The sequence below is a fragment of the Mauremys mutica genome, chromosome 25 (assembly GCF_020497125.1).
Source record: "Mauremys mutica isolate MM-2020 ecotype Southern chromosome 25, ASM2049712v1, whole genome shotgun sequence".
Taxonomy (NCBI): domain Eukaryota; kingdom Metazoa; phylum Chordata; order Testudines; family Geoemydidae; genus Mauremys; species Mauremys mutica.
Window position 1 is genome coordinate 11900697 of NC_059096.1, and position 20524 is coordinate 11921220.

At 57.6% G+C, this 20524-nt stretch overlaps 1 protein-coding gene and 1 long non-coding RNA gene across 5 annotated transcripts in view; both read left to right on the forward strand.

Moving 5' to 3' along the window:
- LOC123356523 (alpha-2-macroglobulin-like protein 1) overlaps positions 1–20524 on the forward strand; it is a 125659-nt gene that overhangs the window by 20192 nt on the left and 84943 nt on the right. The gene's annotated exons all lie outside the window — the stretch shown is intronic.
- LOC123356525 lies at positions 11945–18927 on the forward strand. Its single transcript, XR_006575376.1, has 3 exons — positions 11945–12043; positions 14194–14310; positions 18906–18927. It is a non-coding gene; the product is annotated as an uncharacterized LOC123356525 (long non-coding RNA).

Sequence of the window (20524 nt, forward strand, 5' to 3'; positions counted from 1 at the left end):
ACCCCATTCAAGGTGCCCGTGGCGAGGGTGCACCTGAAGTGGGGGGCCAAGGAGGGCCCCAAGGACGTGGGGGTACACCCCCATTTGCCCATGGAGGTGTTAATGGGGGGGGGAACCTCGAGGACTGGCCAACCAATGCCCGGGGTGCCCTGGCCGTGACCTGTAGTCAGAGTTGGCGCAGGGCACTGTGCCCTGACAACAGGGAAGGTACTCTGCCCGAGGCGCAGGATGACCCTGACCTGGTGGGGAGGAAACGCCCAGGGACACGGCTCAGAAAGGCTGCGGCTGCAGACCCAGCCGGCGAGAGAGAGCGGGTCCCTATCCCTGCCCCAGCGGCTGAGTTCCAGGCCGAGGTGCAGAGAGATCCCTCTTTGCAGAAGCCCAGGGACCGGGCTGACCTCAGTGCGGTACAGACCATGAGGAGAGGTTGCAAGGAGAAGTTCCTGTGGGAGAAGGGGTTCCTGTACCGAGAATGGGCTCCCCCCGGGGAAGTGGAGTCATGGGGAATCAGGAGGCAGCTGGTGGTTCCCCAGAAGTTTCGCCACAAGCTGCTGTACCTGGCCCATGACATCCCCCTCGCAGGGCACCAGGGAATCTGGTGCACCAGGCAGAGGCTGCTACGGAACTTCTACTGGCCTGGGGTCTTTACCCATGTCCGACAGTACTGCCGATCCTGTGACCCCTGCCAGCGGGTGGGGAAGGCCCGGGACAAGGGGAAAGCAGCTCTGAGGCCTTTGCCCATCATAGAAGAACCTTTCCAGAAGGTGGCCATGGAGATGGTGGGACCTCTCAGCAAGGCGACCCGGTCAGGGAAGAAACACATCCTGGTGGTGGTAGATTTCGCCACTCGCTACCCCGAGGTGGTGGCCTTGTCCTCTACCGAAGCAGACACCGTGGCGGATGCGCTGCTGACCATTTTCAGCCGGGTGGGGTTCCCCAAGGAAGTCTTAACGGACCAGGGGTCTAACTTTATGTCGAAACTGCTCCGGTCCCTGTGGGAGAAATGTGGGGTCCGACCCAGCTGGGCCTCAGCATATCACCCCCAGACCAACGGGCTGGTGGAGAGGTTCAACGGGACACTAAAGATGATGCTAAAAACATTTATGCACCAGCACCCACAGGACTGGGACAAGTATTTACCTCACCTGCTGTTTGCGTACCGGGAGGTACCCCAGGAATCAACTGGGTTCTCGCCTTTCGAACTGTTGTATGGAAGGCGGGTAAGGGGGCCCCTGGACCTGATGAGAGACGAATGGGAGGGGAAGGCCGCTCCCGATGGAGAGTCGGTGGTGGAGTATGTCCTGGCCTTCCGGGAAAGAGTTGCTGAACTCATGAGCCTGGCCAGGGAGAATCTGGCCCGAGCCCAGTGGAAGCAGAAGGTCTGGTACGACCGCACGGCGCGGGCCCGCACCTTCGCCACCGGGGACCAAGTGATGGTTCTCATCCCCGTGAGAAAGAACAAACTCCAGGCTGCCTGGGAAGGGCCCTTCAAGGTTGTCAAGCAGCTAAATGAGGTAAACTATGTGGTGGAGCTGTCGAGCCGGGCGCACCACCACCGGGTGTACCACGTGAATATGATGAAGCCATATTATGACCGGGGGAATATGGTGTTGGCCGTGTGTGGACATTGGGAGGAGCTGGGGGATGACCCTTTAGTGGATCTATTCCCAGGGACACAAGCTGGTTTCCCCCTGGAGGCGATTCCCCTCTCTGATCAGCTGACCCCTGCCCAGCATGCTGAGATCAGAGGGGTGCTGCATCTGTACCGACAGCTGTTTTCCAGCCAGCCTGGGCGCACTAATTTGACTGTCCACCGGGTCACACCCTCCTATAAGATGCTCCCCTTTTCGGGTCACCGGAAAAACTGCCCAGGACCTAGAAAGAGAGGTCAGGGACATGCTGGCCTTGGGGGTGATCCAGCCATCCGCCAGCCCCTGGGCCTCCCCAGTGGTGCTGGTCCCCAAGAAGGACGGGTCGATCCGGTTCTGTGTGGACTATCGAAAGCTCAATGCCATCACCGTATCTGATGCCTACCCCATGCCCAGGCCTGACGAGCTCCTGGACAAGCTGGGAGGCGCTCGGTACCTCACCACCATGGATCTTACAAAGGGCTACTGGCAAGTGCCGCTGGACGCAGATGCCAGGTTGAAATAGGCCTTCATTTCCCCTCTGGGGCTCTACGAGTTTCTGACCCTGCCCTTCTGCCTCAAGGGAGCGCCGGCCACCTTCCAGCGCCTGGTGGATCAGCTACTGAGGGGGATGGAGAGTTTTGCTGTGGTGTATATTGACGACATCTGCGTCTTCAGCCAGACCTGGGAGGACCACATGTCCCAGGTTAGACAAGTGCTGGACCGACTCCGGGAGGCTGGGTTAACCGTAAAGGCTGAGAAGTGCAAGGTGGGGATGGCTGAAGTATCTTACCTGGGCCATCGGGTGGGGAACGGCTGCCTAAAGCCGGAACCAGCCAAGGTGGAGGTGATCAGAGACTGGCCTGCTCCCCAAACCAAAAAGCAGGTCCAGGCCTTTATTGGAATGGCGGGGTACTATCGAAGGTTCGTGCCTCACTTTAGCGCCATAGCCAGCCCCATCACTGAGCTGTGCAAGAAGAGGAAGCCAGACAAGGTGGTCTGGACTGAGCAGTGCCAGGAGGCTCTCCAGGAGCTGAAGGAGGCTCTGGTCAGTGGCCCAGTTCTGGCAAACCCAGACTTTGATAAACCCTTTATGGTGTTTACCGATGCCTCAGACACAGGGCTGGGGGCGGTGTTGATGCAGGAGGATGAAAAGGGGGAGAGACACCCCATCGTGTACCTGAGCAAGAAGTTGCTCCCCCGGGAGCGGAACTACGTGGCCATCGAGAAGGAATGCCTGGCCATGGTGTGGGCCCTTAAGAAACTGGAGCCATATTTCTTTGGGCGCCACTTCACCGTGTACACCAACCACTCTCCCCTGACCTGGCTGCACCAGATGAAAGGAGCCAACGCCAAGCTCCTGAGGTGGAGCCTACCCCTGCAGGCTTATTACATGGACGTGGTCCACGTGAAGGGAAGTGCCAACCTGATAGCGGACGCACTGTCCCGGAGAGGGGGCCCTGAACTTCCCCGGGTCACTGGGCAGAGTGACCCCGCTCAGTTCAGTCTCGAAGGGGGGAGAGATGTGATGCAGTAGGGACTGTCTGTGTCGGGGTGGGGAGAGTGGCAGGGAGGATTTTAGCTGAAACTCAGGTATGCAGCTGTAACCTGAGCTAGGCACGGGGGAGGGGAGGTCAAAACCTTTGCCCAGGAAGGGAGACAAAGGAGAGAGACTAGAGGAGAGGGTTGGGACAGGCAGCTAGTGGCTGGGTGGGGGGAACTTCAGGGGATCCTAGGTTGGGATCCAGACACCCTGAACCCCCAGAAAGGCCAGACTGAGGGGTCCTGGCTCTGAACACGAGCCCTGCTGTATCCTGTGTTCCTGTTGTCCATTAAACCTTCCATTTTACTGGCTGGCTGAGAGTCACTGTGAGTTCCAGGAAGAGGGGTGCAGGGCCAGACTCCCCCATGTCCCTGCCAGCAGGTATATGGGATCTTGGGGAGCAATTACCACACGGGTGGGGTGCAAAGTAAACTTTATTAAGAAAATACAAAAACAGGGAAAATTCAATAGTGAGGGGTATGGGGGTTGTTAAGGTAGACAATTGGGGAGGGGGTTCTTTTTGGTGAACAGTAAGGGAGTTTCAATAGTGGGGTACAACACAGTAGGATACAATACAGTGGGTAATCAGTTAACACTGAGGTATAAATGTAACAGGTAGCTAGCGATTTCTATGTAAAAAGGTGTGTCACAGCAGCATATAACCAACTAACAGTTATGGATAAAATGTGTTAAATAACAAACAATTCCAGGTAAAAATGTGTCACAGTGGTGTAAATGTAGAATGTGAGGGGTACCAGAAAGGAAGAAAGTAACCAATGGGGTTTTATGCTAGAGATTTAAACTTAGTGAGACAGAGCAAACAGGCTGCAAGCTTAAGCAGCAGAGAGTGTAACAAGGTAGAAAGACACAGAGAAGCTGGGGGGGGGGGGGTGCGGGGTGCAGTGGGAAGACAGACAATTACAATTATACAGAACACAGCAAAATCTTATCTATGAGCTAACTTAACCAAGACTACACAAATTAAAACACAATGCAACAATTCTCTAAGCCTAACTTACAAAGTATAATGCTAAACTTAACTTAATGGGTGCACCTTATGCTAAGGATAGTTCCAGAGGGCTGAGTGGTGTGTGTCCAGGACACAGCTCCAAAGAGGGCGGGGGGGGGGTGACTGCAGCAGTGGATACAGCTGAGAACAGTCCAAGGCAAAGCCCACAGGAGCAGAACTTAGCAGCAGCACAAACTTATTTTCAGTGGCAGAGTGCCACGGGGTTTAAGAGAGAGGTTTTAAAACACAGACCAAGGTTTAGCTTGAGTCTGTGTGCTGGGGAGACAGAGCCAGCAGCTAAAATAATAAAATAAAAGTATAGAAAGTTTCACAGAGGGATTCTTACCATCCCCCAAGGCAGCAGCAGAGGCAGAAAAAGCAAGCACATCAGAAGGCTCGGTACAGTCTTGATATTCAGGAGATCTCTCAGGCAGCAATTCGTTCTTCGTGGGGGGGGGGTTCAAAAACAGGGGTACGCACAAAAATAAAACGAGAGCAGAGAAAGGACCCCCAGAATCCCTGGTTGATCAGACCAGGCAGCAATGCAAGAACCTTTCTGAAGTCTGTTCAAAAAATGTCTGTTTTTAAAGGCAAACCCTGGCAGCTTCCCGCCAGTAACTCTGATTGGTTCCCCTTCTCACAGGGAGGAGAGCAGGCAGGGAAAAACTGCAGGTAGTCACAGAGGCATGTTTGGACTAGCCCTGAGCCCAGAGGTATGACTCATGCCCAGGATCTTAAAAACACAATAGGTCTTGCAGCTCTGGACAGTGCCCACCCTACACCAAGCCCAGGTCTTAACAAGATGTCACGGAGTGTGGGGGAGTCAGGCCCTGCACCCCCGGGCTCCCTGCCGATTCACCAGGACTCTCAGCCAGCCAGTAAAGCAGAAGGTTTATTTAGACAACAGGAACACAGTCCAACACAGGTCTTGCAGGCACAGATAACCGGATCCCCCCGGTTAGGTCCATTTTGGGGCCTCCCAGCCCCCCTCGGGGATCAGAGCCCTCTCTCCCTGCTTCCCCTCTATCCCCAGCCAACTCCAGTCTGCCCAACCCCCTCCGGCCCCTCCTCTCTCCTCTGCTTCTTTCCCGGGCCAGGAGGTCACCTGACCCCTTTGTCTCCAACACCTTTAGATGCACCTTTGCAGGGAGGGGCCCGGCCATCAGTTGCTAGGCGACAGAACTTCAGGCATTTGGTTGCATGGCCTTTTGCTGCTAGAAACTTAGGATCTGTACCCAGCCCCCAGTACGAACAGACCCACTTCGTCACACCTCTCCCCCCTTCGAGACCGAACTGAGCGGGGTCACTCCAGCCAGTGACCTGGGGAAGTTCGAACCCACCTACATTCCCATGGCTGCCCCAGAGTCCCCCCCGTTCTGGGGGAAGAGTTACCCCAGGTCATTCCAGTTTCCTGCCCCCCTGTGGGTCGGGGGGACTCGAGGGCACTTGCAGGTTGCAGGGGGGAAGCCTTATGCCGCCCGCGCCCTTTCCCCACCCCAGTACCCCTGGGGTGCATGCTGGGCTGGGGCCCTCTCCCCACATTCCAATCTGGGGGGCTGTGATTCAGGCTCTCTCGGTTCAGAGCCCCCCTTTTGACCCTGGCCCCCCTCTGGACAGGCTCCTCGGGGCGGGGCAAGGGTCTTACAGCCATCTTCCCCCTGTCCCGGGCCTTCCTCCCCCTCTGGCAGAAGTCACAGGAGCGGCAGTGCTGCCGGACATGGGCAAAGACCCCAGGCCAGTAAAAGCTCCGTAGCAGCTTCTGCTGGGTACGCCAGGCTCCCTGGTGCCCTGAGGGGGGAATGTCATGGGCCTGGCACAGCAGCTGGTGGCGATACTCCTGGAGTACCACCAGCTGCCTGCTGATCCCCCCTGACTCCATCTTCCCTGGGGGAGCCCATTCTCGGTACAGGAACCCCTTCTCTCACAGGAACCTTTTCCGGCCACCTCGTCCCATGGTCTGTCCCCCCCCCCGAGGCTGGCCAGGTCCCCTATCCTCCGCAAGGAGGGGTCTTCCCGCACCGCGGCCTGGTACTCAGCCGCTGGGGCAGGGACGGGGATCTGCTCTCTCTCCCCGGCTGGGTCTGGGGCCACAGCCTCTCTGAGCCCTGTCCCTGGGCGTTCCCTCCCCACCGGGTCAGGGTCCGGTGCCTCGGGCAGAGTACCTTCCCCGGTGTCAGGGTGCAGAGCTCTGCGTCGACTCTGACTATGGTTCACGGCCAGGGCACCCCGGGTGTTACTTGGCCAGTCCTCGAGATCCTCCCCCCATTAACACCTCCGTGGGCAAATGTGGGTGCACCCCCACGTCCTTGGGGCCCTCCTTGTCCCCCCACTTCAGGTGTACCCTCGCCACAGGCACCTTGAATGGGGTCCCGATCACATCCCTCAGGGTCAGGAAGGTGTTGGGCACCATCCGATCTGGGCCCACCACCTCGGGCCGGGCCAGCATCACCTCTGCGCCAGTGTCCCAGTACCCAGTGACCTCCCTCCCGTCTACCTCCAGGGGAACAAGGCACTCTTTCCAGAGGGGTAGCCCCGTGCCCACCCTGTAAACCCAAAACTCAGGGTTGGGAGCATCCAGCCCCTCGGAGGGGTCGACCCGGGCCCCCCCTCCCTCCTTCGCAGGTGGTACGCGGCCAGCCCCCCTTTCTTGCGAACGCTGCCCCTCGTCCGACTGGGTCTCTACCCAGTTAACCCGGTGTGGGGTCGGTCTGCTCAGTTTGTCCGGGAGTTTGGGGCACTGGGACCGCAGGTGGCCCTTCTGGCCACATTGATAGCAGCGCATGTCCCGTTGGTCCCCTCGAACCGGTCGGTTGTCCCTGGCGCTGGCCGTTCCCTTTGGGCAGGGGCTCTCCCGATTCCCCTTTTGGGTGGTCTCAGGATGACTCTCTCTCTGCGTCGCGACGGGCCTGTTCCTTTGGGGTTCCTCCCTGCCACCCCCCAACCGGCTCTTCACATAGTCACCGGCCAGCCGTCCTGCATGTCGTGGGTTCTCTGGCTTTTGGTCCCTTAACCACAGCCTCAGGTCAGCTGGGCACCGCTCATACAGCTGCTCCAGTACCAGCAGTTTAACCAGGTCCCCCTTCGTCTGGGCCCCATCTGCCTACTTGCTGCCGTACCCCTCCATGCGGACGGCCAGTTGCAGATAGGAGACCTCAGGGGTTTTATCCTGACTCCGGAACCTCTCCCGGTACATCTCAGGGGTCAGCCCAAACTCGCGCAGCAGGGCCTGCTTGAATGGTTCGTAGTTCCCTTTCTCCTCCTCTTCCAGCTGGCCGTACAATGCCACGGCTTTGGGGTCTAGTAAGGGGGTGAGAACCCGGAGCCTGTCCGCAGGATCCACCTGGTGCAGCTCGCAGGCCGTCTCAAAGGCATCTAGGAAGTCACCCATGTCCTCCCCCTCCTTGCACGGGGCCAGGATGGACTTATCAAAGCTCCGCGCAGTCCTGGGCCCCCCTTCACTCACCGCCGCCTGGGGCCTGCTGCCCCCCAGCCTCGCCAGGTCCAGCTCATGTTGACGCTGTCGCTCTTTCTCCGCCCGTTCCTGCTCCCTCTGTCACGCCTCATGTTCCCTCTGTTCCTTACGATCCTCCAGCTCTCTCCGTTTTTGGTCTCTCTGTTCCTTACGATCCTCCAGCGCTCTCAGTTTTATCTCTCTCTCCCATTCCAGCCACGGTCACTCCACGGATGAGCGTCGCCGGGACGATTCCCGGCTGGGGGGTGAGCTTCGCCGAGAGGATCCCCTGCTGGCCGAGGGGGTCACGGTGCCTTCGGTAGCTGGGCTCCTCCTCTCCCTCCCCCTAGGCCTAGGGGTTGGAGGTCTCGGGGAGCCCTCAGCGGCCGGCTGACCACTCCCAGTGGGGACAGACACTGGTGCCTGCGCTGCATCTGCCCGGCTGCTTCCCTCAGAGACAGGGATCGGTTCATTCACACGATCTGCCTCCTCCAGCCGGGCCATCAGCTGGTCCTTGGTTAGTTTCCCACTGCGCAGCCCCCTTTGCTTGCAAATCTCCACCAGTTCGCACTTGCGCCGCTTGGCATACATCTTCCTGCTGGCAACTCGTAGGCCGGGGTGCTCGCCGCCCCCCACGGGTTCCAGGGGGACCCCTAGTGTGTCAGTCCTTGAGGTCACCCCCTCTCTGCCAGGGTCGAGCTGCAGCCTCCTCCACCCCTGGGATTGCTCGCTGTGATCCCCTGGGTGACCCTGTTACTGCAAAGTCCTGCTCTCTGGTCACGCTCTCCCAGGGGTTAATCGCCCCGTCGTTTTACTGCGCCCCAGTCACTTACTGCAGGAAGCGCTGTCCACGGGGTGCAGTCATCCCACCGCTAGCACCAGTTGTCACGGAGTGTGGAGGAGTCAGGCCCCGCACCCCCGGGCTCCCTGCCGATTCCCCAGGACTCTCAGCCAGCCAGTAAAGCAGAAGGTTTATTTAGACGACAGGAACACAGTCCAACACAGGTCTTGCAGGCACAGATAACCGGATCCCCCCGGTTAGGTCCATTTTGGGGCCTCCCAGCCCCCCTCGGGGATCAGAGCCCTTTCTTCCTGCTTCCCTTCTATCCCCAGCCAACTCCAGTCTGCCCAACCCCCTCTGGCCCCTCCTCTCTCCTCCGCTTCTTTCCCGGGCCAGGAGGTCACCTGACCCCTTTGTCTCCAACACCTTTAGATGCACCTTTGCAGGGAGGGGCCCGGCCATCAGTTGCTAGGCGACAGAACTTCAGGCATTTGGTTGCATGGCCTTTTGCTGCTAGAAACTTAGGATCTGTACCCAGCCCCCAGTACGAACAGTCCCACTTCGTCACACAAGGTGATAACAGGACTAACCCTTTGAACAGGGCAGTGGTCCCACTTAGCATAAGTGGCCATCCCTTTGAGAAGGGCACTGGCTTTTGTTGAACAACTTAAGGGGCCCTCCCTTCGAGAAGGGCAGAGGCCCTGGTAACAACTTAATAGCCAGGGAGGGGCGGCCACAGAGGAGAACAAGAACAAAATGGAGTAAGGGGACAGCTGTAAGAAACAAAATGGAGCTGTAACAGACACCCCACACTCCGTGACAGTCTCCAACAGCTTCAGTTGGTACCTTGCAGAGGAGAGGCCCAGGCCATCAGTTGCTAGGAGCAGGGGTGGCTCCAGGCACCAGCATGCCAAGCACGTGCTTGGGGCAGCAAGCCACTGAGGGCGCTCTGCCGGTGGCCGTGAGGGCGGCAGGCAGGTTGCCTTCGGTGGCACGCCTGCGGAGGGTCCGCTGGTCCCGCGGCTTCGGCGGACCTCCCGCAGGCAAGCCCCCGAGGGCAGCCTGCCTGCCATGCCTGAGGTGGCAAAATGCCTAGAGCCGCCCCTGGCTAGGAGACAGAGTGTCAGGCATTTATGTACACTGGCTCTTTGCTCTGCAGCAACATACACCCTTATCCCCCTGTGACGGTGCTGCCCGTGGGAGCCAGCTGAGGTCACTCAATCAGGGTGAACTGCAAACCAAACGGGGCAGACAAACCCCAGAAGCTGGTGGTTACTCCAATACTTAGATTTACCAACCAGCACAAAACAGCTTCTACAGTACCTTACCGGTCACTTAGAAGTCTAAACCATGCAGTTCCCTTAAAGTGCCCAGCCTCAGGCCTCCGTCCAGACACACCTGTCAGATATGATGATGATTCCTAAGAATCTTACTTCATCATATAAAAGAAAAGGTTCTTCCAATCCCAAAGGATCAGCCACATACCCAGGTCCAATTATAACTTAGATCTTACCCAAAATACACGCTATAGCCAATTCTTATTAACTAAGCTAAAATTTATTAAAAAAGAAAAGATAGAGAGTGTTGGTTAAAAGATTAATCTACAGACAGTCTTGAATTCAATTCTTGAGGTTCAGATACACAGTAGAGATGAGCTTGTAGTTGCCAAAAGTCCTTTTAGAAATAGTCCATAGGTTATAGTCCAACTTCCATATTCAGGGTGGCTCCAGTCAATGACTGGGGATCTCAATCCTTATGGCTTAAGGTTTCCCCCTCTTGAAACCCAAAGCAGATCTGAGATGAAGAAGGATCGTGTCCCAGGGTTTTTATACATTTCCAGCAGCCTTTCGGCCTGAGAAAACAATAGGCTTAATTCCTTCTCCCAAACATCCTGGCAATTAGCACAGAGTAATTTACCCATTAAACAGTTCAGATACAGGTTAGCACAACCTTCAAAGAGACACATAGACAATAATACTATTTTACTCAAGTATCATTATAAATGTTAATATTCCTTTTTTTGATCTTTGAATTAAAACTATAGCAATAGACAAGACTTGTTTGCTGTCATCACAAGACCTGAGCAAACATCTCCCCTTCTACCTCTAACAATGCAGACTTGCATTTCAAAGCTCTAGTCATTTACATATCTTCCTAACCAGTCCTTAAGGTTCACCCATGGGTCAGGTCAGTCTATGAGTTAATTAACTCTTTCTGGCCCTTTCCCCTTTCAATGAGATATTATATCACAGTCATAACGTCACACCCCCCACCTAGATACTTAAGAACTGCCTAGGGGACACTGAGGCACCAACACCGTATTCAGAGAAAACATTAAGAACATTCCCAGTTTGTCACAAAGAGCCAAGTGAAGACACTGCTGTTCCTGCAGAGGGTTGCCAAGGAAATGAGCATTGAGCAGAGGGATTTTTTTTTATATATAATTGGAGCTATACCCATCTCCTAGGAGTGGAAGGGACCTTGAAAGGTCATCAAGTCTAGCCCTGTCCCTTCACTAGCAGGACCAAGTACTGATTTTTGCCCTAAGTGGCCTCCTCAAGGATTGAGCTCACAACCCTGCATTTAAGCAGGCCGATGCTCAAACCACTGAGTTATCCCTCCCCCCAGCACAGCCTCCAGCACCTGGTTAGGAGAATCCCAGCAGGCTTCTCAGAGCTGGACTAAGGTAGACTTAACCCTTTGAGGTTCACGTGCCCCTCTCCTCCTGCCGCAGGCACAGCTCTGTGTGATGGGATCCCCAGGTGCACCCTGGAACTGGGATACTGCTGTGCCCCCTTCACTCTCCAGCCTGGGCTGTCTCTCCCAGCGCTTTGCTAGTGACAAGCAGAAAACCCCTCCAGGCGCTGTGATCACTCAGCACCACAGCATGTGGAGCCCCCCACCCAGCACATTGCATGAATGCTCCCAGCGCCGCATACGAATCACACAGAGAAAGGCACCAGCCAACCTCCCAAGCCCCCCGCCTTGCACCCCAGAACTGTACTCTCTTGCCCTGCTCAGAAGCCTGGCCAGTGTAAGTTTATTACCCAGCCCACCCCTCCCTCGATGTGGAGAGGGGACACTCCAGCCTTTGTAACCTCCGCTGAGATTTCCCAAGACTTCAACCAAAACACCCAGTTTTATGTAGGATACAACACAGATTTATTAACTACAGAAAGACGGTGATTAAGTGATTGTAAGTGATGGGCACAAAAGGTCACAGATAGTTACCAAAGAAAATAAAAGGTAAGTGCACAGTCTAAATCTTAAACCTTATTACACGAGGAGTATTTGGATCAAGCAGTTTTCTCACCCCACTAGAGGTTACAAGTCTTAACACTCAGGCTTCCCCTTTTAAGCCTGGGACCTGTCTCCTTAGCTGATGTCTTTGTCCTCCCAGCGTTCTTATTGCTTCTCATGTAGGTCAGGGAGGAGAAAGGCCAAAGTATGATGCCACAGTCCCCTATGTTAGCAGCTCCTGATGCTTTTTCCTCTGTCTTCCTTCTCACCCAGGATGCGGCTTTGAAAATTCTCACCAACACCAAGAAGCCCTGTGAACATGGACACTCTTTAACACGTCGTGCTGTCCTACCCTCGGCTGTCTGGCTGGGCCCCGCATTGTCCTCACCAGGTCAGTGGACTGGGCAACAAAATGGCAAATGAAATTTAATGTGGATAAATGTAAAGTAATGCACATTGGAAAAAATAACCCAACTATACATACAACATGATGGGGGCTAATTTAGCTACAACGAATCAGGGAAAAGATCTTGGCGTCATCGTGGATAGTTCTCTGAAGATGTCCACGCAGTGTGCAGAGGCAGTCAAAAAAGCAAACAGAATGTTAGGAATCATTAAAAAGGGGATAGAGAATAAGACTGAGAATATATTATTGCCCTTATATAAATCCATTGTACGCCCACATCTCGAATACTGTGTACAGATGTGGTCTCCTCACCTCAAAAAAGATATTCTAGCACTAGAAAAGGTTGAGAAAAGGGCAACTAAAATGATTAGGGGTTTAGAGAGGGTCCCATACGAGGAAAGATTAAAGAGGCTAGGACTCTTCAGCTTGGAAAAGAGAAGACTAAGGGGGGATATGATAGAGATATATAAAATCATGAGTGATATTGAGAAAGTGGATAAGGAAAAGGTATTTACTTATTCCCATAATACAAGAACTAGGGGTCACCAAATGAAATTAATAGGCAGCAGGTTTAAAACAAATAAAAGGAAGCAGCAAAGAATCCTGTGGCACCTTATAGACTAACAGACGTTTTACAGCATGAGCTTTCGTGGGTGAATACCCACTTCTTCAGATGCAAGACTTCTGAAGACTTGCATCTGAAGAAGTGGGTATTCACCCACGAAAGCTCATGCTGTAAAACGTCTGTTAGTCTATAAGGTGCCACAGGATTCTTTGCTGCTTTTACAGATCCAGACTAACACGGCTACCCCTCTGATAAATAAAAGGAAGTTCTTCTTCACGCAGCGCACAGTCAACTTGTGGAACTCCTTACCTGAGGAGGTTGTGAAGGCTAGGACTATAACAATGTTTAAAAGGGGACTGGATAAATTCATGGTGGCTAAGTCCATAAATGGCTATTAGCCAGAATGGGTAAGAATGGTGTCCCTAGCCTCTGTTCGTCAGAGGATGGAGATGGATGGCAGGAGAGAGATCACTTGATTCACTGTTCGATTCACTCCCTCTGGGGCACCTGGCATTGGCTACTGTCGGTAGACAGATACTGGGCTAGATGGACCTTTGGTCTGACCCGGTACGGCCTTTCTTATGTTCTTTTGTTATCCCTCTTGATCAGCAATTCCAAATGCCCTCTCTGCCCTTTGAGCGGAGACGGTCCTGTGGGCTCATAGATCAGGCCTGGGACCTGGGTTCTGATCCTGGTTTTGACATTGCCCTTGGCAGTTCCATTGTTCTCAGTGGAGTGGGGGTGGGGATTGTCCATTGTTCTCAATGGGGCCAGGGTGGGAGGGTTCTCAGTGGGAGCTGGGCACACGTGCTCATCTGACCCTTCCAATTCAGCTCTGATCCTCCCCCTTTCGCTGGAGGCTCTTTGAGGCAGGGCCTGCAGCTGCCTGTGGAGGGACGTACCCAGCCTCCTGCAAGCACCACCCCAATACACAGGCTAATCACACAGTGCCACGTGGTGGTGACCGTGGCATCGCCTGGCTCCTTGCCTGGCTCTCAGTGACTCCAGCCCAGATACACTTGCTTCACATGGAGACCGATGGCTTTTCTAGCTCCAGCCCCACACACTGCCCTGGGATCTGAGAGTCAAGCTGGGTGTTACGGAGGTGATCACATGGGGTTCTGCAAAGCCCACTCGTGCTCGGTGGTTGCGGTAGAAACACACTGAGCCTCTCTAGGCCTCCATGTTCCAGCTGCTCAGTGCGGCTAATGATTTGACCTGCCTGGCTAGCGGCTCTTTGTGCAGGGCTCTGGGAGCGCAACGTACCCTTAACACCGCTCGGGGCAGAGCTGGGACTGAGCTCAGGACTCCCTGGCTCCTGCCCACACGCTGAGTCCACCAGCGTGTGCTGCATGTAGGACACCCCCAGCCCCAGCCCTACCAGCAGGGGTCAGTTCTCAGAGCTCCCAGGGGCCACATGCAGCCCCCGAAATGTCTCCAAACATCGAGACTTTGCAGGTGCAAACACACGTGAATCATCGTCTGGGTTTGCCCCAATACTGTGTGGGGCTCCCTCCACCCCCTTTGTATCTTTTCTAGACATGATCCCTGAGGTAGCACATGTGGACAGTGCAGCAGGGACCCCAGTGAGCAATGCCCGGCCCGTGCCAGAACCCGGCACCCAGGAGGAGCCAGCGCCACGTCCGTACTTCCCAGAGACGTGGCTGTGGGACCTGGTGCCTGTGGGGTGAGTGAGGAGCTGTCACAGACCGTCCCTGCAGAGCAGTCTCCAGGCCAGACCCTGGAAAGCAGCAGCTCCCAGAGGCGGTGCACTGGTGGGGGAGGGCCAGCTGCCCGCGTGGGGCTGGTTCCTGCGCCCTGTTGCCAGCGGAGAGGGACCCAGCACAGCAACAGGGAATAACAAGCCCACAGGGCCGTGGGATTCGTCTCTTTACAGATGTAACGAACCCCGCAGAGCGGGGGAGGGGTCTGGGAGCCCGGGCAGCACCGTGACCCTGCATCTCGCCAGCAGAGGGGGGTTCGCTCCAGCCCCTCCCCTGCCATTCCCTGGATCCCGTCAGGTCGGCAGGGGGGTTTATCATCCTGACCCCATTGCTCTTCATGGGGTTTTCATTGCCACGTGGTGGCCAGAAGCTCCGACACTGAGAACACGGCGTTTGAATCCCCGGGAGGGGGGCAGTGAGGGTGGCACATGGGGTGGGGAGGGCCAGGGGATCCTGAGCAGGGGGAATTGAGGCTGACCCCAGGAATAGCCCCCTGACAGAGAGACGTGTTGTCACGGAGTGTGGGGGAACCAGGCCCTGCACCCCCGTGCTCCCTACGATTCACCAGGACTCTCAGCCAGCCAGTAAAGCAGAAGGTTTATTTAGGCGACAGGAACACAGTCCAACACAGGTCTTGCAGGCACAGATAACCGGATTCCCCCGGTTAGCTCCATCTTGGGGGGGCCTCACAGCCCCCCCACGAGGATCAGAGCTCGGTCTCCCTGCTCCCCTCTCTTCTTCAGCCAACTTCAGTCTGCCTAACCCCCTCCGGCCCCTCCTCTCTCCTCAGCCTCTTTCCTTTGTCTCTGCCCTGGCCAGAGGTGTCTCCTCCCCTCCCCCAACCCAGCTCAGCTCACCGTTTGAATTCCTGCATCTCACCTAAACCTCTGGCTCTCCCCTCCCCCGCACAGCCAGTCTGTGCTTCCTACTCCATTACACCTCTCCCCCCTCCGAGACTGAACTGAGCGGGGTCACTCCAGCCAGTGACCCGGGGAAGTTCGGACCCACCTACAACCTTATGCCGCCCGTGCCCTCTCCCCACCCCAGTACCCCTGGGGTGCACGCGGGGCTGGGGCCTTCTCCCCACGTTCCAGTCTGGGGGGCCGTGATTCGGGCTCTCTCGGTTCAGAGCCCCCCTTCTGACCCTGGCCCCCCTCTGGACAGGCTCCTCGGGGCGGGGCGAGGGTCTTACAGCCATCTTCCCCCTGTCCCGGGCCTTCCTCCCCCTCTGGCAGACGTCACAGGAGCGGCAGTGCTGCTGGACATGGGCAAAGACCCCAGGCCAGTAATAGTTCTGCAGCAGCCTCTGCTGGGTACGCCAGGCTCCCTGGTGCCCTGAGGGGGGAATGTCATGGGCCCGGCACAGCAGCTGGTGGCGATACTCCTGGGGTACCACCAGCTGCCTCCTGATCCCCCCTGACTCCATCTTCCCTGGGGGAGCCCATTCTTGGTACAGGAACCCCTTCTCCCACAGGAACCTTTTCCGGCCACCTCGTCCCATGGTCTGTCCCCCCCCGAGGTTGGCCAGGTCCCCTATCCTCCGCAAGGAGGGGTCTTCCCGCACCGCGGCCTGGTACTCAGCCACTGGGGCAGGGGCGGGAATCTGCTCTCTCTCCCCGGCTGGGTCTGGGGCCACAGCCTCTCTGACCCCTGTCCCTGGGCGTTTCCTCCCCACCAGGTCAGGGTCCGGTGCCCTGGGAGGAGTGCCTTCCCCGGTGTTAGGGTGCAGAGCCCTGCGCCGACTCTGACTACGGTTCACGGCCAGGGCACCCCGGGTGTTACTGGGCCATTCCTCGAGATCCCCCGTGGGCACCTCCGTTGGCAAATGCGGGTGCACCCCCACGTCCTTGGGGCCCTCCTTGTCCCCCCACTTTAGGTGCACCCTCGCCACAGGCACCCTGAATGGGGTCCCGATCACACCCCTCAGGTTCAGGTAGGTGTTGGGCACCATCCGATCTAGGCCCACCACCTCGGGCCGGGCCAGCGTCACCTCTGCGCCCGTATCCCAGTACCCAGTGGCCTCCTTCCCGTCTACCTCCAGGGGAACAAGGCACTCACTCCAGAGGGGTAGTCCCGTGTCCTCCCTGTAAACCCAAAACTCAGGGTTGGGAGCATCCAGCCCCTCGGAGGGGACAGCCCGGGGCCCCCCTCCCTCCTTCGCAGGGGGTACGCGGCCAGCCCCCCCTTCCCTGCGAACACTGCCCCTCATCCTGCTGGGTCTCTACCAAGTTGACCCGGTGTGGGGCTGGTCTGCTCAGTTTGTCCCGGAGCTTGGGGCACTGGGCCCGTATGTGGCCCGGTTGGCCACATTGATAGCAGCCCATGTCTCGCTGGTCCCCTCGAGTGGAACGGCTGGACCTGACGCCAGATGTTTCCCTTTGGTGGGGGTCCTCCCTCGGCCCCGTCTGGGAGGTTCCCTGGTGAGTCTCCCTCTGCGTCGAGGCCGACCTGCTACTTCGAGACGCCTCCTTATTATCCCCTGCCCGACTGTCCATGTATTGGTCGGCCAGCTGGCCTGCATGCTGCGGGTTCTCCGGCTTTTGGTCCATCAACCACAGCTTCAGGTCCGATGGGCACTGCTCATACAGGTGCTCCAGTACGAACAGGTCAAGCAGGTCCTCTCTAGTTTGGGCCCCGGCTGTCCATTTGCGGGCATACCCCTGCGCCCGGTTGACCAGTTGCAGGTATGTGCCCTCCCGGGTCTTACGTTGACTCCGGAACCTCTTCCGGTACTTCTCCGGGGTCAGCCCAAACTCACGGAGCAGGGCCTCTTTGAACAGGTTGTAGTCTCTCGCCTCCGCCCCTCTCATTCGGCTGTACACCTCCACGGCGGTGGGGTCCAGTAAGGGGGTGAGGCACCGGATCCTGTCTGCAGGGTCCACCTGGTGCAGCTCACAGGCATTCTCAAAGGCCGTCAGGAAGGTGTCTATGTCCTCCCCCTCCTTACACCGGGCCAGGAAGTTCTTATCGAAGCTCTTTGTAGGCTTGGCCCCCCCTTCACTCGCCGCAGCCGGGGCCTTACAGTTGTTCAGCTGGGCCATGGCCAGCTCATGTCTGCGCTGCTGCTCCCTGTCCTCGTATTCGCGTTGCTTCTTCTTCTCCCTTTCCTCGTATTCACGGTGCTTCTCCTTCTCCCTTTCCTCGAATTCACGCTGCTTCTGCTGGTCCTCCATCTCCATCAGTTTGATCTCTCTCTCCAAGTCCAGCCGCCTGAGATCCACGGAGGCCAAGCGTCGCCGGGATGATTCCCGGCTGGTCGGGGGGGTCACGGTGCCCTCGGTAGCTGGGCTCCTCCTCCCCCTCCCCCTACGCCTAGGGGTGGGAGGTCTCGGGGAGCCCTCAGCGGCTGGCTGACCACTCCCAGCGGGGACAGACACTGGTGCCTGCGCTGCATCTGCCGGGCTGCTTCCCTCAGAGACAGGGACCGGTTCATTGACGCGGTCTCTCTCCTCCAGCCGGGCAATCAGCTGGGCCTTGGTGAGCTTCCCATAGTGCAGCCCCCTCTGCTTGCACAGCTCCACCAGCTCACACTTGCGCTGCGTGGCATACATCTTCCCGCTGGCCACTCGCAGGCCGGGGTGCTCGCCGCTCCCCACAGGTTCCAGGGGGACCCCTAGTGTGCCAGTCCTTCAGGTTACCACCTCTCTGCCAGGGTCGAGCAGCAGCCTCCTCCGCCCCTGGGATCACTCGTTGTGATCCCCCGGGGAACCCTGTTACTGCAAAGTCCTTCTCTCTGGTCACACTCGCCCAGGGGTGAATCGCCCCTTCGTTTTACTGCTCCCCAGTCACTTACTGCAGGAAGCGCCGTCCGCGGGGTGCAGTCGATCCCACCGCTACCACCAGTTGTCACGGAGTGTGGGGAAACCAGGCCCTGCACCCCCATGCTCCCTGCGATTCACCAGGACTCTCAGCCAGCCAGTAAAGCAGAAGGTTTATTTAGACGACAGGAACACAGTCCAACACAGGTCTTGCAGGCACAGATAACCGGATTCCCCCGGTTAGCTCCATCTTGGGGGGCCTCACAGCCCCCCCCCCCCGAGGATCAGAGCTCGGTCTCCCTGCTCCCCTCTCTTCTTCAGCCAACTTCAGTCTGCCTAACCCCCTCCGGCCCCTCCTCTCTCCTCAGCCTCTTTCCTTTGTCTCTGCCCTGGCCAGAGGTGTCTCCTCCCCTCCCCCAGCCCAGCTCAGCTCACCGTTTGAATTCCTGCATCTCACCTAAACCTCTGGCTCTCCCCTCCCCCGCACAGCCAGTCTGTGCTTCCTACTCCATTACACGTGTCCGGCTGCGGAAGGGGGGATCCCCATCCCGTGGGACATTGAGCCCAGTCCGGAGAGCCCCGGGGAAGGGCAGGATCCTGCGCTAGTTGGCGTGGGGCAGAGGAGGGGAGGAGATGGGGGCACTGACAGCTCTTCCCCTCTCTGCTGTCTGGGATTGGCCTGTTTCTGGCCCCAGCCCAGTGGCGGGTCGGGCAGGGACGTCTCCGGTGACCGTGCTCGTGGGCGCTTCCCAGGGGGCGGCCGCGTGTCTGACGCTCTGTTTGTGTCCATCCCGGCCCAGCGAGGGGGGCTCCAAGGACGTCCCAGTCTTGGTGCCCGACACCATCACGGAGTGGAAAGCTGGGATGTTCTGCACGGCGGAACTGGGCTTTGGGCTCTCGCCCACGGCCACCTTCACGGCCATCAAACCCTTCTTTGTGGAGCTGGCCTTGCCGTACTCCGTGATCCGGGGAGAGGCCTTCGCCCTAAAGGCTAATATCTTAAACTACCTGCGGCAGTGCATCAAGGTGAGCGCCGCCCAGGGCTGGGCTGCGGGGGCTGCTGGCGGGGGCTGCCGGTAACCTGGGGCTGGGGGGCTGGGCAGCGGCGCAGGCTGGCGAGTGGCACCGGCAGTTACTGACTGTGGCCCTGTGACCACTGGGGTCAGCACATCACGGTGAGGGGGCCTGAGCCCCAGAGGGGTCACGTCTCAGCTGGAGCTAGCGCGTGTGAGCGTGTCCCCCACAGCCCTAAGGGGGCTCTCGTGTTGGGCCACACAGGTGCGGGTGATGCTGGCAGAGTCTGCGCAGTTCCAGGTGCAGGCGGGCGAGGACGGCGCCTACACCAGCTGCCTCTGTGCAGACGAAGGGAAAACCTTCCAGTGGGAGGTGACGGCGAGCAGCCTGGGTAAGGGGTGCTGGGGGCTCTGTGCCGGTGGGGAGGGGCAGGGCAGGAGTGGGGGGCTCTGCACAGTGGGGGGCAGAGAAGGGTCGCTCAGGGCTTGGTGCCACATGGAGTTGCCCAAACACTTCAATTTAAACACACTGGATTAGATAAAACAATCAAACACGTTCATTAACCACAAAGAGACAGAGATTTTAAGTGAGTGCAAGGAATGGGGCATAACAGTCAGAAACGGTTACAAGAAAAATAAAGAGAATACGTTTACTATGACCTGCCTTGACAAACTACATCCAATTCAAGCAAAGTTTCTCCCCGCTCGCTTCCCAGTCTCACTGACTGAGCCTGTAGGTCAGGACCCCTCTGCCGTCCCGCTGGCTGCGATATCACGTTCTGAGGTCCCCCCCGAACGCAGCTGTCAGGGATGTCAGCAGGGAGGGGGCAGGTTCTGGGTGGCCATTCGCTGTTCCCACACAAGGGCTAAGGCAGAGAAACCCATTACACTCCACTCATCACTCCCCTCCGTCCTTCCCCTCCCCCCCTTTCCTTCTCTCTCTTTTCTCCCCCAGTCTCTCACTCTCCATTTACTCTGCTTTTCTCTCCCTTCTTCACTGCTCTACCCCTTCCCCTCCCCCTTCCACTATTCTCCCCCCTCAGACCCAGGCTCCTCTCTGCCTCGGGCAGTGCCGCTGGTCTGTCTAACGGGGGCGTCTCCTGCCTTGCTCTGCAGGGGAGGTGAACTTCACCGTCAGCGCCGAGGTTCTGCACACCGAGGAGCTGTGCGGCACAGAGCTGGCCGTGGTGCCGGCCCAGGGGCGAGTGGAGACCGTGATAAAGCCCCTGCTGGTCCAGGTCAGTGTCTGTCGGGGCCTCTGGGCAGAGCGGAGGGAGATCCGGGGCCTGGGTCTCACCCCCTGGTGGCCGTGGGCTGAGTCTGCACTTGTGATTGTTCTTTGTCCTGACACAGAAAATAATGTCCCAGCACTGCGCCGTCTGTGTCCCGGACCCCGACCTGCACTG